The sequence below is a fragment of the Tyto alba genome, unplaced genomic scaffold, assembly GCF_018691265.1.
Source record: "Tyto alba isolate M040663 unplaced genomic scaffold, T.alba_DEE_v4.0 Super-Scaffold_40, whole genome shotgun sequence".
NCBI classification, from domain to species: domain Eukaryota; kingdom Metazoa; phylum Chordata; class Aves; order Strigiformes; family Tytonidae; genus Tyto; species Tyto alba.
The window spans coordinates 8,922,276-8,935,388 of NW_024881316.1; positions in this window are offsets into that span (position 1 = coordinate 8,922,276).

A 13,113-nucleotide genomic window follows, 5' to 3' on the forward strand; every position below is an offset into this window, starting at 1 on the left:
TAGTTTATATAGATGGAAACTGAGAATTCTGGGATAATTAACAAATGGTATTGGAGGAGATGGAAGAGTTGCAGTGAGAAGAGGCTGCAGGAAATATGAGTTTACACTGAAGTTTGAGTCAGTTAGGAAGTAAATCAGCCACTAATCTTTGTGGAAATTAGGCTTTCTGATTTGCTGCAGTCAAAGATTCCCATGTGTCTCGTCTTCTGCATCTGATAAGTCTGGCTAGATCTATGACTAGATTACATTAAAACCCTGTCCAAAACATATAGTAGAAAGTCTTTCTTTCAGTGACATTCTGCAGAAGGACTCAGTCTTGAGGATATTTGCTATACTCATTTAATAAGACATGTTTGTTTTACAATATGGAAAGAGTTTCTTTTAAAATTTGGCAAAGAGAAACAACTTGCTTGTATATATTAAAACGGTCCGTGTTTAGAGCTATCCAAAAGGTATGAAATACTTGGAGCTGGTCTTTCCTCTGAAAGCATACACTTTTCATGGAGTGCATTTTTTGATCTGGAGAAGAATAAGAGTGCAACATTCAACTCATTTTTTTGAAGTCGTTCAAGTTTGGTTTAAAAGATTGGTGTTGTTGTTAAGAGGGAATTGAAGGAGTGTTTACTATATCGTCTCTCAAAATATTTAAGCTATTTAGCCACTGAGTGTTTGCAAATATATAAAGAATTGTTACAAAAAATGTGGAAAAGTTAAGAATTTGTACAATATAGGATGAAGAAAAAATATTATACATCTACAGAACCTTCAAGGATTAAAATATCTACTATTAAAAAATACTGGTGATGTAATATGTCAATCAGCTAAAACACTGAGTGTTGAAAAGGCTGCTTCTGGAAACTATTATGTGATTAGTCTGAGATTTCTTTCACTCTTCCTGACATCCTTTGCATGATCATTTTATGCTGCCATGGAATAACCAGTCCATACAGGCTGAAAGGCTTATTACCTTATATTCCTATATATGTACAAACACTGTGAAAAAGCTAATGTGTAAAGGTACAATTTATCTGAGAATAGGTGGATACTTTGATGATTTTGACTTTTGGGTCTTGAAAGAAGCTCAGATTAAATTGTTTCCTCTAGTTTGGCTTCTCAAATAGAAATAACTGAGATTATTCTCTCATATAAATGGGACAATGTTATTTTATGAATTGTTAGATATTGAACATAATTTGACTGTATCATATAGTAAAAACCTTATGAAAATGCCTTATACATTTTTATTGACACAAATATCCTGCTTATAATTTTCCAAAGTTAAAATAAAAATTCTGGAGAGATTTAAAAATTCTCACACAAAAATAATATCATAATAAAATTTGCAGACTACAGGAACCATTTATCTATGTAAAAACCTTTTCATTTTATCTCTATTCAGTTTTGTAGGACATTCCACCAACTCTAGACGTACTTTGCACTGTACAATGAATTCTTAAAGAATACCTTTTAAATGCCTAATCTGTATTCATTTACTATACAACTGACTCACTAAAGTTAATTAATTGACTACATTGAATCTGAAGCATTGAGAAGTGTGGTCTCATAAGGTCAAAACCAGGTTGTAATTTTTAAAAAAGATTCTAATAGTCCATGAGATATGTTCACATTAAGTAAAATAGTTTTCTCAGTTCTGCAGTATTTGCTTCTTTTCTTCTGCCCCAGTACACTGATGGTGGTTATTGGCAGAGGCACAACTTGATTTGATTTTGATTAACAAAAATTAAATCTCATCTGCCATCACACTGTCCTGTTGAGATGTTTTCTTTCACTGGTCCAACTATTTGTCATACTCTTGATTGTATAGCTTCCATCACTTTTAAAATTGTTTTGCTTAGTGCAATTGTAAGATCATTAATAATTAAATCAGAAAGATTAATAAATAAATAGAATGGGATATAGTTTAGTTGAGTTTGAGATTCCATCAGCTGTGAGTCAACATTACAACACTCAAATATCAAAAAATATTCATGACTGATGGAAAAAGAACAGAAGCTGAATTTGGTCCCAGAGGAAAGATACCTTAGTAGGGAAAGAAAGGTAAAGAAAGAGAAATTTAGGGCTTCCTGAGCACATGAAGTTTTGGCTATAAATAAACAAAAATCCCTCATGTTCCTATGTTTTAAAACAAAAGGGTAGTGTGCCTCACATACTCATACCTCAACATTACAGCCAGACTTGTAGACCTTCAGTCCTCTCAGTTGTGAATCAAATAATGTAAAAATGACATTTTTTCACTCATAAATTTAATATTTTTCAGCTGCAGTTACCTTATGTGTTAAAAAGTTTTCTGTTAACAAAACATGTTGCATGCATTGCACAGGTCTACCCCAGCAAGTAATATAAATGGAATATAGACCATCTTAATCCTTAAATGATGAGTTTTCCTTGTATTTTCCTCAGCAAACAATACATTCTTCAGTTTTCAGCAGGTGATAAATCAACTTCAATTTCCACAGAGGACATTTATCAATATGAACCACATGAATGATATTTAAAGAGCTTTCAGCTTGTAACTATTTAGATTATCACAAAATGTATCATAAAAAGTTGTCTCTGAGGGACCAAGGATTAAAGGCATGCAAACACTGTTTTGTTTTACCCAGGTGGATAGATAAACATTTTCTTAAATTTCATTTATTAAGTTGACTTCGAGTTGAATGAATTGCAACTGATTCAGAAGTCTGAATCTCACACTCAGTTTTCTAGGACAGAGAATGTGTCTGTTTGTCATTATTTTTCATACCGTATCTAACATAACCATTCCTGGTGTAGGTGCCAAACGCATGATCCTTCATGTTCGTGATGATTTTGTGCGATTCCATACATGGCAAGGAGGTTACATTACCCTGATGTGCCATAACAGATAGAGAAAAATCATAACATTGAAGATCTTTCAACTGAATATGAATCAAGTCCTCCTGGCTTGTAAGAACATTACTGCCTTGCTAATTTGAAGTGAGCTTAGATTTCAGGTTTTAAGGCCAGGAGACCTACTTTTATCAAAACTCACTTCCTGCATAGTACCAGGAACAGAGTTTCACCAAGTAGTGTTGGTATCAAGTTCAGTAACTTGTCACTGAAATAGAACAAGTTTGAATCAAAGTCCCCAGGTGATAAGAGTATGTGTCATATTTCTTTCAAAGCTGTTACAATACTGAATGGCAAAAATATGTTGATTTTTTGACATTTCTATTTTTATTTGTCTAGCTTCTCTTTCAGCCTTTCAAGTCTCTTAACACCTTTCTTTTCTGGATTAGAGAGTACTTCATCTCCTCACTGTCTACGTATCATGTAAATATCACTAATCTTGGTCAGTCACTTCATAATCTTTGCTGATGTAAGTAGACAGAGATTCTCTTAGTTTCTCACAAGATGTGTCTTCCAAGGAGAGTGATGACTCTTGGAGCTGTCATATATCTCCAGAGAGAAAGACTGTTTTCCTGTGATATTTATGTCACTTATGATAGTTGATGACACCACCTTCCAAGCAGAGGTAATCAGAACTATTTTGAAATCATTAGAAAACAAAAAAAGAGTTTGATTGTCTCAGGACAATTTACCTGTGCAATTTGAACATGCTAAATATTTTAAGTTAATTATCCTTATTAGGGGTTAGATTTACAGTACAGGATGTGACACCCTATTTTTAGCTATGTGTTAGGAACAAAAATTCTCATCTATCTGCAGTGTCACTTCTGCCTGAGGAAACATGAAACCACAGATCCCACTTATCAGAAGCTATGAGGTACACAGTCTGAGCATGTAAGAGATGTTCTATGTTTTCTCTGTTGACACTCTTCTACAGTTTATGAATATTTAAACATTCATTGCGGTAGTGTGGAAGTGCAGATAAACTCCTTTTCAGTTCAGTGTCTGACAGCTTTGGAGGCTTCAATCATTTGTACTCTGTCTCAGAAATAATTTAATTCCAATAACAAAGATTCAAGGAGACTTGTTTTAGAATAACATGTAGTTAGAAAACTCATTTGAGATGTGGGAGACCAATTTTCTAATGTGCTTTCTGTCTGATTTAGAGTTAGCTCTTTCCTGTAATGCAGCTTAGGAACAGCATTTACTGTTTTCACTGCCACATTACACTAAGAGATCTGCCTTGAGCTTTTCATCTTCAAGTATCCTTAATTCCATTTTAAACTTACCTCTTTCCAAACTGTACTATCATTCACACTGAAAGACTGACCTTACAGTATTTATTGCTCCTATAGATCAATCATGGAAGAGGATCACAGAATGGTTTTGGTTGGAAGGGACTTTAAGAATCATCTAGTTCCAACCCCCTGCCATGGGTAGGGATACCGTCTGCTAGATCAGGTTGCTCAAAGCCCCATCCAACCTGCCTTGAACACTTCTATGGAGGGGGCATCCACAACCTCTCCAGGCAACCTGTTCCAGTGTCTCACCATCGTCACAGTAAAGAATTTCTTCCTTATATCTAATCTGAATCTACCCTCTTTCAGTTTAAAACCATTACCCCTTGTCCTATCACTATGTGTCTGTGTCCTTGATAAAGAGTCCCTCCCCATCTTTCCTGTAGGCCCTTGTTGAGTACTGGCAGGCCACTATAACGTCTCCCTGGAGCCTTCTCTTCTCCAGGCTGAAAAACCCCAGCTCTATCAGCCTGTCCTCATAAGGGAGGTGCTCTAGCCACCTACTAATATTTGTGGCCCTTTTCTGGATCTACCTGAGCAGGTCCATGTCTTATACTGCGGGCCTCAAAGCTGGTCACAGTACTTGATTTACCTTGGCATTTGATTTCTTTAAGGAGGGATGTAGGCTGATCATAATTAGCAACTATTTATGCTACTTCTCCAGTCTTAAAGATACCTGGTCAATTTTTTTATCAGGAAAAGTAAAGAACTATGCTTTCTTGCAGATCATTAGATAAAATACTGTACAGTCCCCAGGTTAGGCAGTGAAATTACAAACATCCCATTAAAAGAATGTTGTAATAATTCATCATAGAAATCCACTCTGACCTCTTCAGAGTAATGATTTTTGATAACTCAAAGTGTTTTATGTATTAATTATACTCTTTTAATAAAAATTTTGTTAGGAGTTGCCAAATCTGGAAGACCAATAGAGGCGAGCCTGCCACAGCTCTGCATATACAGGTGTAGCCAATATTTAGGTTGGACATGTATACCTCACATGCACTTGCAATCTGTAAAGTGCTCTGTAAAGCTGTCTTGCCCTGATGAGTGTTGTGCTCAGCCCACCAGGCTGACAACCTCCTGAGATGCCCTGGGAGGAGCATGATGACTCAGGTATAACACAGAAGAGTAAGAAAGATGGTTTATATTCAACTTAAATTGTGTGTTAACACTGCAGTGCAAATGGTAGGGGATGCATGCAATGCGATGTGCTGCGAGAGTATGCCAGATTGGGTAGCTGGGGAGAAGTATTCAGAAGTAAAACAGCCAGGCAGTTGTATTGGGTTTGTGTGTGGCAGGGTTTTGGTAGTAGGGGAAGAAGTTACAGAGCTGGATCCTGTAAGAAGCTGCTAGAACTTTCTCCAGCTCCATGTCAGACCCTTCTCTGGCCAAGGCCAAGCCAAATAGTGATGGTGGCTGCAGCTCTGTGATAACACATTTGAGAAGGGAAACCTGAGAGGAGGAAGTGTGAGGGGAAATACCAATGCAAACACTGGGGTCAGTTGAAGAAAGGAGGAGGAGGAAGGGATGTGTGCTGGAGCAGAGACTCCCTTGTAGCCTGTGGTGAGAGGGCAGCCTGTCCCCATGAAGCCCATGGAGGTCCACGGTGGAGGAGATGCCCATCTGCAGCCCATGGAGGACCCCACGTTGGAGCAGGTGGATTCACCCAAAGAAGGCCATGATGCTGACGAAATCCCATGCTGGAGCAGTCTGTTGTTGGGAAGACTGCAGCCTGTGGGAGGGATCCATGCTGGAGCAGCTTGTGAAGAGCTACAGACCTATAGGAAGGAATCATATGAGAGAAGTTCATGGAGGACTGTCTCCCATGAGAGGGACCCTATGCTGGAGGAGGGCAAGAGTGTGAGAAGTCCTCCCTTTGAGGAGGAATAAGTGGCAGAGAAGCGACAGGGTGATGAACTGACCACAACTCCCATTCCGCATCACGCTGCACTGCTGTGAAGGAGAAGATAGAGAAATTGGGAACAAAGCTGAGTCCAGGAAGAAGGGAGGGGTGGGGGAAAGGTGTTGTTAAGATGTGGCTGTATTTCTTACTGTCCTACCAATTGGTAAATTGGTGGTGATGGTGGTGGTCAAATAAAACTGATGTTCTTTGTTCTCAAATTGAGTCTGTCTTTTGCCTGTGACCATAATTGGTGAGTCATCCATTCCAGTCCTCGTGTTGATCCACAAGCCTTTTGTTATATTTTTTCTTCCTCATCCCACCTGGATGGGGGGAAGGAGTGAGCGAGTAGTTGCATGGTGCTCAGTTGCCCTCTGGGCTTAAACTGTGACACGAGTTAAAGGGAACACTTTCCCTAACCTAGATGTATTATTTCAGGTTGTTAAAAACTTCATTTATAACCTTTAGGTTTAAGTTAGTATTCTGAAAAAAACTGAATATAGTCCCCAAGTAGTATGTCCTTTAAAAGAACAAGTGTAACTAACATCAAGGTTTCCTTAACATGTTCAAGAAAACCCACTTGACTTCTTTTCACTGTCATTGAAATGGAGTCTGCTCTTATTACCTAGTCAATGAACTTATTACCTAGTCAAGGAATAAAATACAAGCAGTTTTCACTGCTGTTTATCACCTAAAATGACATGTTGATTATCAATAAGAAATAAAAATTAAAAATGTAAACATAAGTTTGCTATTATGTACATTCATTTAAATACATTTTATCAAAGCTCATGTTTTCCATGTAAAAAGAATTAACTTTGTCAGAATATAAGTAAAGCCAAGAAGTAAGATCTTATATTGGATCAGCCAGAATTTAAAATTCTGGTTTTTTTTTCAGCATGACACACACTGTTGGACTTGATTTACTACCAACTGGTTTATCAACTTCAGAAGTTGCCATGTTGAATGAACTAATTTAATTGGTGTAGTGTCTCTATCATTAAAAATATAGACTTCTCAGAGAATACAGTCCATATACTGTGGTATAGTCCACAGATTGCATATACAGGGCAGAGTAAAGTAGAGTCACAGTTGTAATACTTATGAGATGATATATTGCCAGGCTGCACCCAATTATCTGTTTTGACTGGAACATTTTAGTTGATTTAAATTTACATATTTTGCTATTTCCCAATTTTTGGTTCAATTTGAGATGGAAACATGTTGAAATATCAACATTTAATGTAGCATTTCATATCAGAAGTGCATTTTTGAAGCAAATTTCTTCTATCCATAATTTGATTCATTTCATGGAGTGTATAAATGAATTCCTTTTGGAGGGGATTAAACTTAAGGGCCTGGTGTTGTCTATGGGACCAAACTGGGCTTAATCTTAAGTAAAGCTTTTTAAAATATATACAGTGTACACACTAGGTCTTCAGCAAAAACCCTTTCCCCTTCAGATGTTAGGCCATAATTCTTGTTGATTTAGACACAGACCCCATCACTAATACAGCTAAGAACTCGACCCATGGACTTGAACTACCTACAGAATTAAGCAATTCAGCAGCATTATGCAGAGTCTGAATACAGAACTAAATAAAAATAGTCTATGGATTTATGTATCATCGATAAAGCCATCAGGACAGCAAATGTGTCATCTTTTTCATATTTCAAGGGAATAGAAATTTCTGAGTAAGTGTTGTGGTTGTGGACACACTGCAATTGTACAGAGGTTCAGCAATGAATCAGCCTTTTCTCCACACCCAGACACCAAATAAATGAGTTCGACATGTGTTAGGATAAGACCAAAGCATACATGAACGTGTGAACAGACTTTACACCTGGCTACAAGTCGAAGTATGTAGTTACAACACACCTATCTGTGTAGCTGCACTGGTTTTGATCATGTACTCTGGCTTTGGTACCAAACTCCACCAATAGTGTGATATAACCTACAATCCAAGCCATTAATTTTAAATTCTTTAACACCATAAGACCTCATTTGAGGAAAAAAAAAATGAATGCAATAATAAAGAAAAAAAATTCTTCTTTCTTTGGAATTATGTTCTACAAAAAGATGTCATAAAGCACAATGAACCATTATAACTTACTTTCATCAAAGCATTTTTCTAGCTGCAGTTATTTCAACATTTCATTGTTAAAGAATGACATTTTGAAGTAGTATCTTGCTTCTTACCATAGAGGTATGCCCTAATTGCCTACCAATATATTTTATAGCATGTGGCCTACTCAGTTCATTTTATTCTCTCTTTTACCATGTTAAGGCAACAAAGATTACAATGCACCACAATTGCTTATTAAATACATTTCAATAAAATTAATATATTTTAATTTTAAATTATAATGTTAACTACAGTGGAGATTAAGCAGAACGAAAACTTCATCCTTAGCTCCTGTGGTGGCTTCTTTTTGATTCAATGTTCTGGACTGCATAAGATATACCCTGTGTTGGGAGTTTACCTCAGACTACGTCTAGCCTGGTCCTATTAACTATATTTCTGTAAGTTTTCATGTTGATTAACAAAGAGAGCTGGCATTATTATCATTTAACTCTATGAACAGTTAATATTTTTAATGAAGATTTACTTCCTGTTTTGCATTGCTCTGAAAATATGTGATATTTCCATATAAATCAAAGAAAAAATTTGCTAGGACATATCTATGTAAATTATTTTAATGTAGCTAATATTTATAATATTATTAAATGAAAAAAAAAAAAAAACAACCTGTAGAAAATTGACACATATCTGATTTGAATTATATTAAGATAGTTTGAATTATTTCTTTCTACATGTTTTCTTCCATTGTTACTGCATTATTATTTCATTACTTTTAAACAAAAGTTTAAAAAGGATAAAGTATTATATATATTTTAGAGGGAAATATTTAAGAAGGTTGGTAACTCAGGCAAACTGAGTTTTTCATTTGATATTTCTTGAATGCCTTCTCTTTTTCACTTGATTAAGTGCTAGATACTATTCTAGCTATATGCTTTTTCTTGCTTGCATTTCTACTAATTTAAGGTACCTTAATTAAAGATAAAAAAGAAACTATAGGCTCCACCAGGAATACAAACTGATTATAATTTTAGAGGTTGAAAGGCTGAGGATATTTTATCACACAGTCATGAAGAAACTAAATTTAATAATTTATAGAAAGTTATAAAGAAAAGTCTCATGGTATAATTTCAAATTTCAGAGAAGAATCATTTACCAAATAAATGGGGGCCAGGGTTTTGTTATTGATCCTTTTAATCTTCTCTGGAGTTTTGTATCCTTGCACTCACTGGGACATACTGAAACAAGATAAATGATTATGTTGTCTTTGTATTTATTTTCCATATTAACTTTGACTGATCTATGTCACAGATAAGCATTTTCACACAAAAAAATAAAGTACCAGTCTTGTCAGAAGTTATTAAGGAATTATTCATTTGTTTGTTTATCTTTCCAGAATGTGGAGGATCAAATATAGCTTCTGATATTCTCAAGTTTTACATGTGGAATATCTTTCATTAACTTAATTTCTTTCATTTATTGTATTGGTGATGCTGTGGTGATTCTGGTGGTAGGTTGAGGAAAGATGTTCTGCCTCTCTATAACCTCAGAATTTTTGGATTTACCCACTACCTACACATACGTCTGTTTCCAGGACAATGTGCTTTTGATTTAATGGACAGACTTGATACTATGCATGTAATTAGTTCTTTCTCACAATGAAGCTAGAATATATCTCTTGAGAAAGGTAATCTCCCTCTATCTTCTTCAGTGGCTGAATGGGCTTAGTTTACCAAGGTATGATTAGTTTTAATTTTTCTGAAGTCTGGCTACTTTACTTTTAAATCTTTTAATGCATATTTTTTAGTATGTAAGAATAATAATGGTCTTTTCTTCAAGACTCAGCGGTGCCCAGGTTATCTATCCAACAATAAGCATAATATAATTTCTATCCTATGGCTCATCTGATCTAATAATCGTCTTCAATTAAATTTACCTGAATGGTGTGAGCTCTGGCAGCATATTACAAAGAAAGAAATGTAGTACTCTACATAGATAATACATCTGTTGGTATCATTCTAGGATTTTAACACATTTTGTGCTGGTGCTTTTGCTGTGATATTTACATTACCCTTCCACTGGGGAGAACAAAATGGGTCATGCCCAGAGAGAATAGAACAGCCTGATGGAGTACTGGAGAAAAGACTACGTTTTTTAATTAATATATAATCACATGATTTACATGCCTTTTAGATAATAAAGGAACCATTAAAGACTAGTTACTAAGCACTTCAATTTATATTGCTGTTAGGTAGTAGCAACTAGAAATAAAGGTTTGGGACATAAAGGGAATGCACCAGAGTATGCATATAGTAAATGAAAATGAAACAGATGTACCTTTGTTTTCATAAAATCATGCTTGAAGACTTGCCAAACTTTAACATAAGTTTGTATCAAGTCATAGTGCATATTTTTGGAGGTAGACAAAAAGGGAACTATAATACATAAGGAGGTAGAGGGATGAAAAACATGCTACTAGCTAAATGTGTGATTTGTTATCATCCTGTTGTTTTGATTTTACCAGGGTAAAAAAGAGAATTTTTACAACCATGAAGCTAGACAGATTTCAAAACAATGCAAAGTGGTTCTTCATTCTCAGTGCAGACTTGAGTATGTGTCACCAACACAGAGATGGTGACAGCGAGCTCTGTAGAAAAAGATTAATGACACTAGAATTTACCAGCTTGGTGCTTACACTGCACTTTCAGTGTGCAGGGACAAACTGTTTGTTTTCTCTTTTAGATTGCTTACCACTGCTTGATTTACTGGGCAGCAGAGTGAAGACAAGTTTTTAAATAACTGTGGCATGGCTACCATTCTTCTCAGCAAGCAACTGAACTTCTTTTAGAGGCTGAAAAAGATTCCTTGTTCTGGAAAAATAATGTAATACTTCTTGCTACCAGGATTTTCTTCATGAAATATGACATTAGAGGATACTTCAGTTGCAACTCGCTTCTGATTTGGAATATCTTTGAGATCCTTTCACCATGAGGAAAAAAATGCATGAGCAATGAAAGAATCTGTGATGAGATTCATGAAAAATTATATAAGCAAGTAACACCTTTCATCTATACAAGAATATATGTGCAAAAATCAAAATGGTTAATATTGTTTTTTCAGTGTGTTTAACAAGTTACAAAGAGTCACGAGTAACAAGTTACAAAGTCACAAATTTCTAAGTGGCTATGGTACAAGATGACATTGGATGAAAACCTGCTACTCAGTTATTTCATTGAAACCTCATCGATTTTAATTCAGATACAACTGGGGAAATGTATACAACTGGTGTAAAGGAAAGGTAAACTGCTTTCTTTGTATAATGTTATTATGGGTGTAACTCCACTGATATTGAAGAAGTCACACCAAAATCAATTTATTCCATGCTGTTGCAATTATAGGCCTTAATCATTTACAAAATATTACAGGTCCTGGTTGCACCCCATCTTAGCAACCCCAGTCCCACTTAGTGTCATATTTGCACTTATAATGGATTTTGTGAGGAAACTGTCACTCCATCTGGATAAATTGAGCATCTTGACAAAACACTGAAAACTTGTCACGGGAGAAAATGTTTAAAAACTGACATGATTTGAGATATTCTAACAGGCAGAGGGCTGTCTGAGACATGATTCATAATATAAATTAATCTTCCTGATTAGTCAGAAATTGTATTTACTTGATATCAACTCTTCTTTTTGAGTGTGCTTAAAGACAATGTCAAGTTTGTATTGCTCTAGGTGTAAAACAAATCTTCTTTCATAAAGACTTTCTCCACATGGACAAAGGTGGGTGGTCCCCTGGGGGAGGAGGAGAGCTCATGGCCTCTTTGTGATTCCACTAATGAATCACCCAGGGAAGGTGAGACTTGGCACTTAAGCTGAGGTTATCCAAGGTTTGACTTTGATATCATTTGCATAACACTGAAATAGAGAATCTTACTTTTTAAACAGTTTTGCTTAGACTTTTTACAGTGGGTGACCAAAGTTAAAATGAAGCAGCAGCAAGGGCTCCAGGAAAGCAAAAAAAAAAAAGAGCAAAAAGAGGTGCCATAAGCCTCCAGAGGAAAGACAAGAAAAGGATCATTTTAAAATGACCCTACAGATATCAAGCTCAACTAAGCAGAATGATAATCGTCATTTGCATAGTGTAAAGAAATGTATAAAGAATGTGGCATGGCTTTCCTTAAACTTCTGCAGTTTATTTACACAGTTGCAGGCTAGTTCCATTAGTCAAGTGGTGGAGTGAAATGAAACTGTACTGAATATAGATGAAAATATCCCAGTCAAATTAGCACAAGTATATCTAATGCTTCAAAGGTCATTAGTGTATTCTGAAATGATGTCATGTTTCACTATGAGAAGGTGTTGTATTGTCACACGATTTCCATTTTGGCCTTTTGTCTCAGAGAGAGGACATCACACTAAAAGCAAAGGCAATACTTTTATCTTTTAGTATAATTTTCTTGTAAAAAAAATCTCTTATAGACACAGTTTGATAAGAGCACAGCATTTTCATTACATCTGTCTACATCAGGCTTTCATACTATCATCTAACAGCATATTACCTGAGTAATCAGGGTCTGCATGTAATCATGTCACTACAATGGCATGACTGACTCTCCATTTGTTCCTAATGTGAGGGTGGAATGACTTCGTGGACTTCCTCCCTAAACATGTTCTTCCAGTTGGTGGCCCAAACTGAGAAGTCTGGGGAAAAGGTTGTGAAGATACTCAGCTTCCATTAAGATGAATACACATCATCCTGGGTTTGAGTGAGTGGTGAGGATTTTGGTAGCATGGGAGGGGGTTAGAGCAGTGACACCCTGTGAGAAGCTTCTTGAAGCTCCCCCAACTCCCAGTCAGCCCCACCTCTGCACCAAGGCCAAGGCAATCAGCTGTGCCTTAGTGATAACATATTTAAGAAGGGACATAGTGAGGAGGAG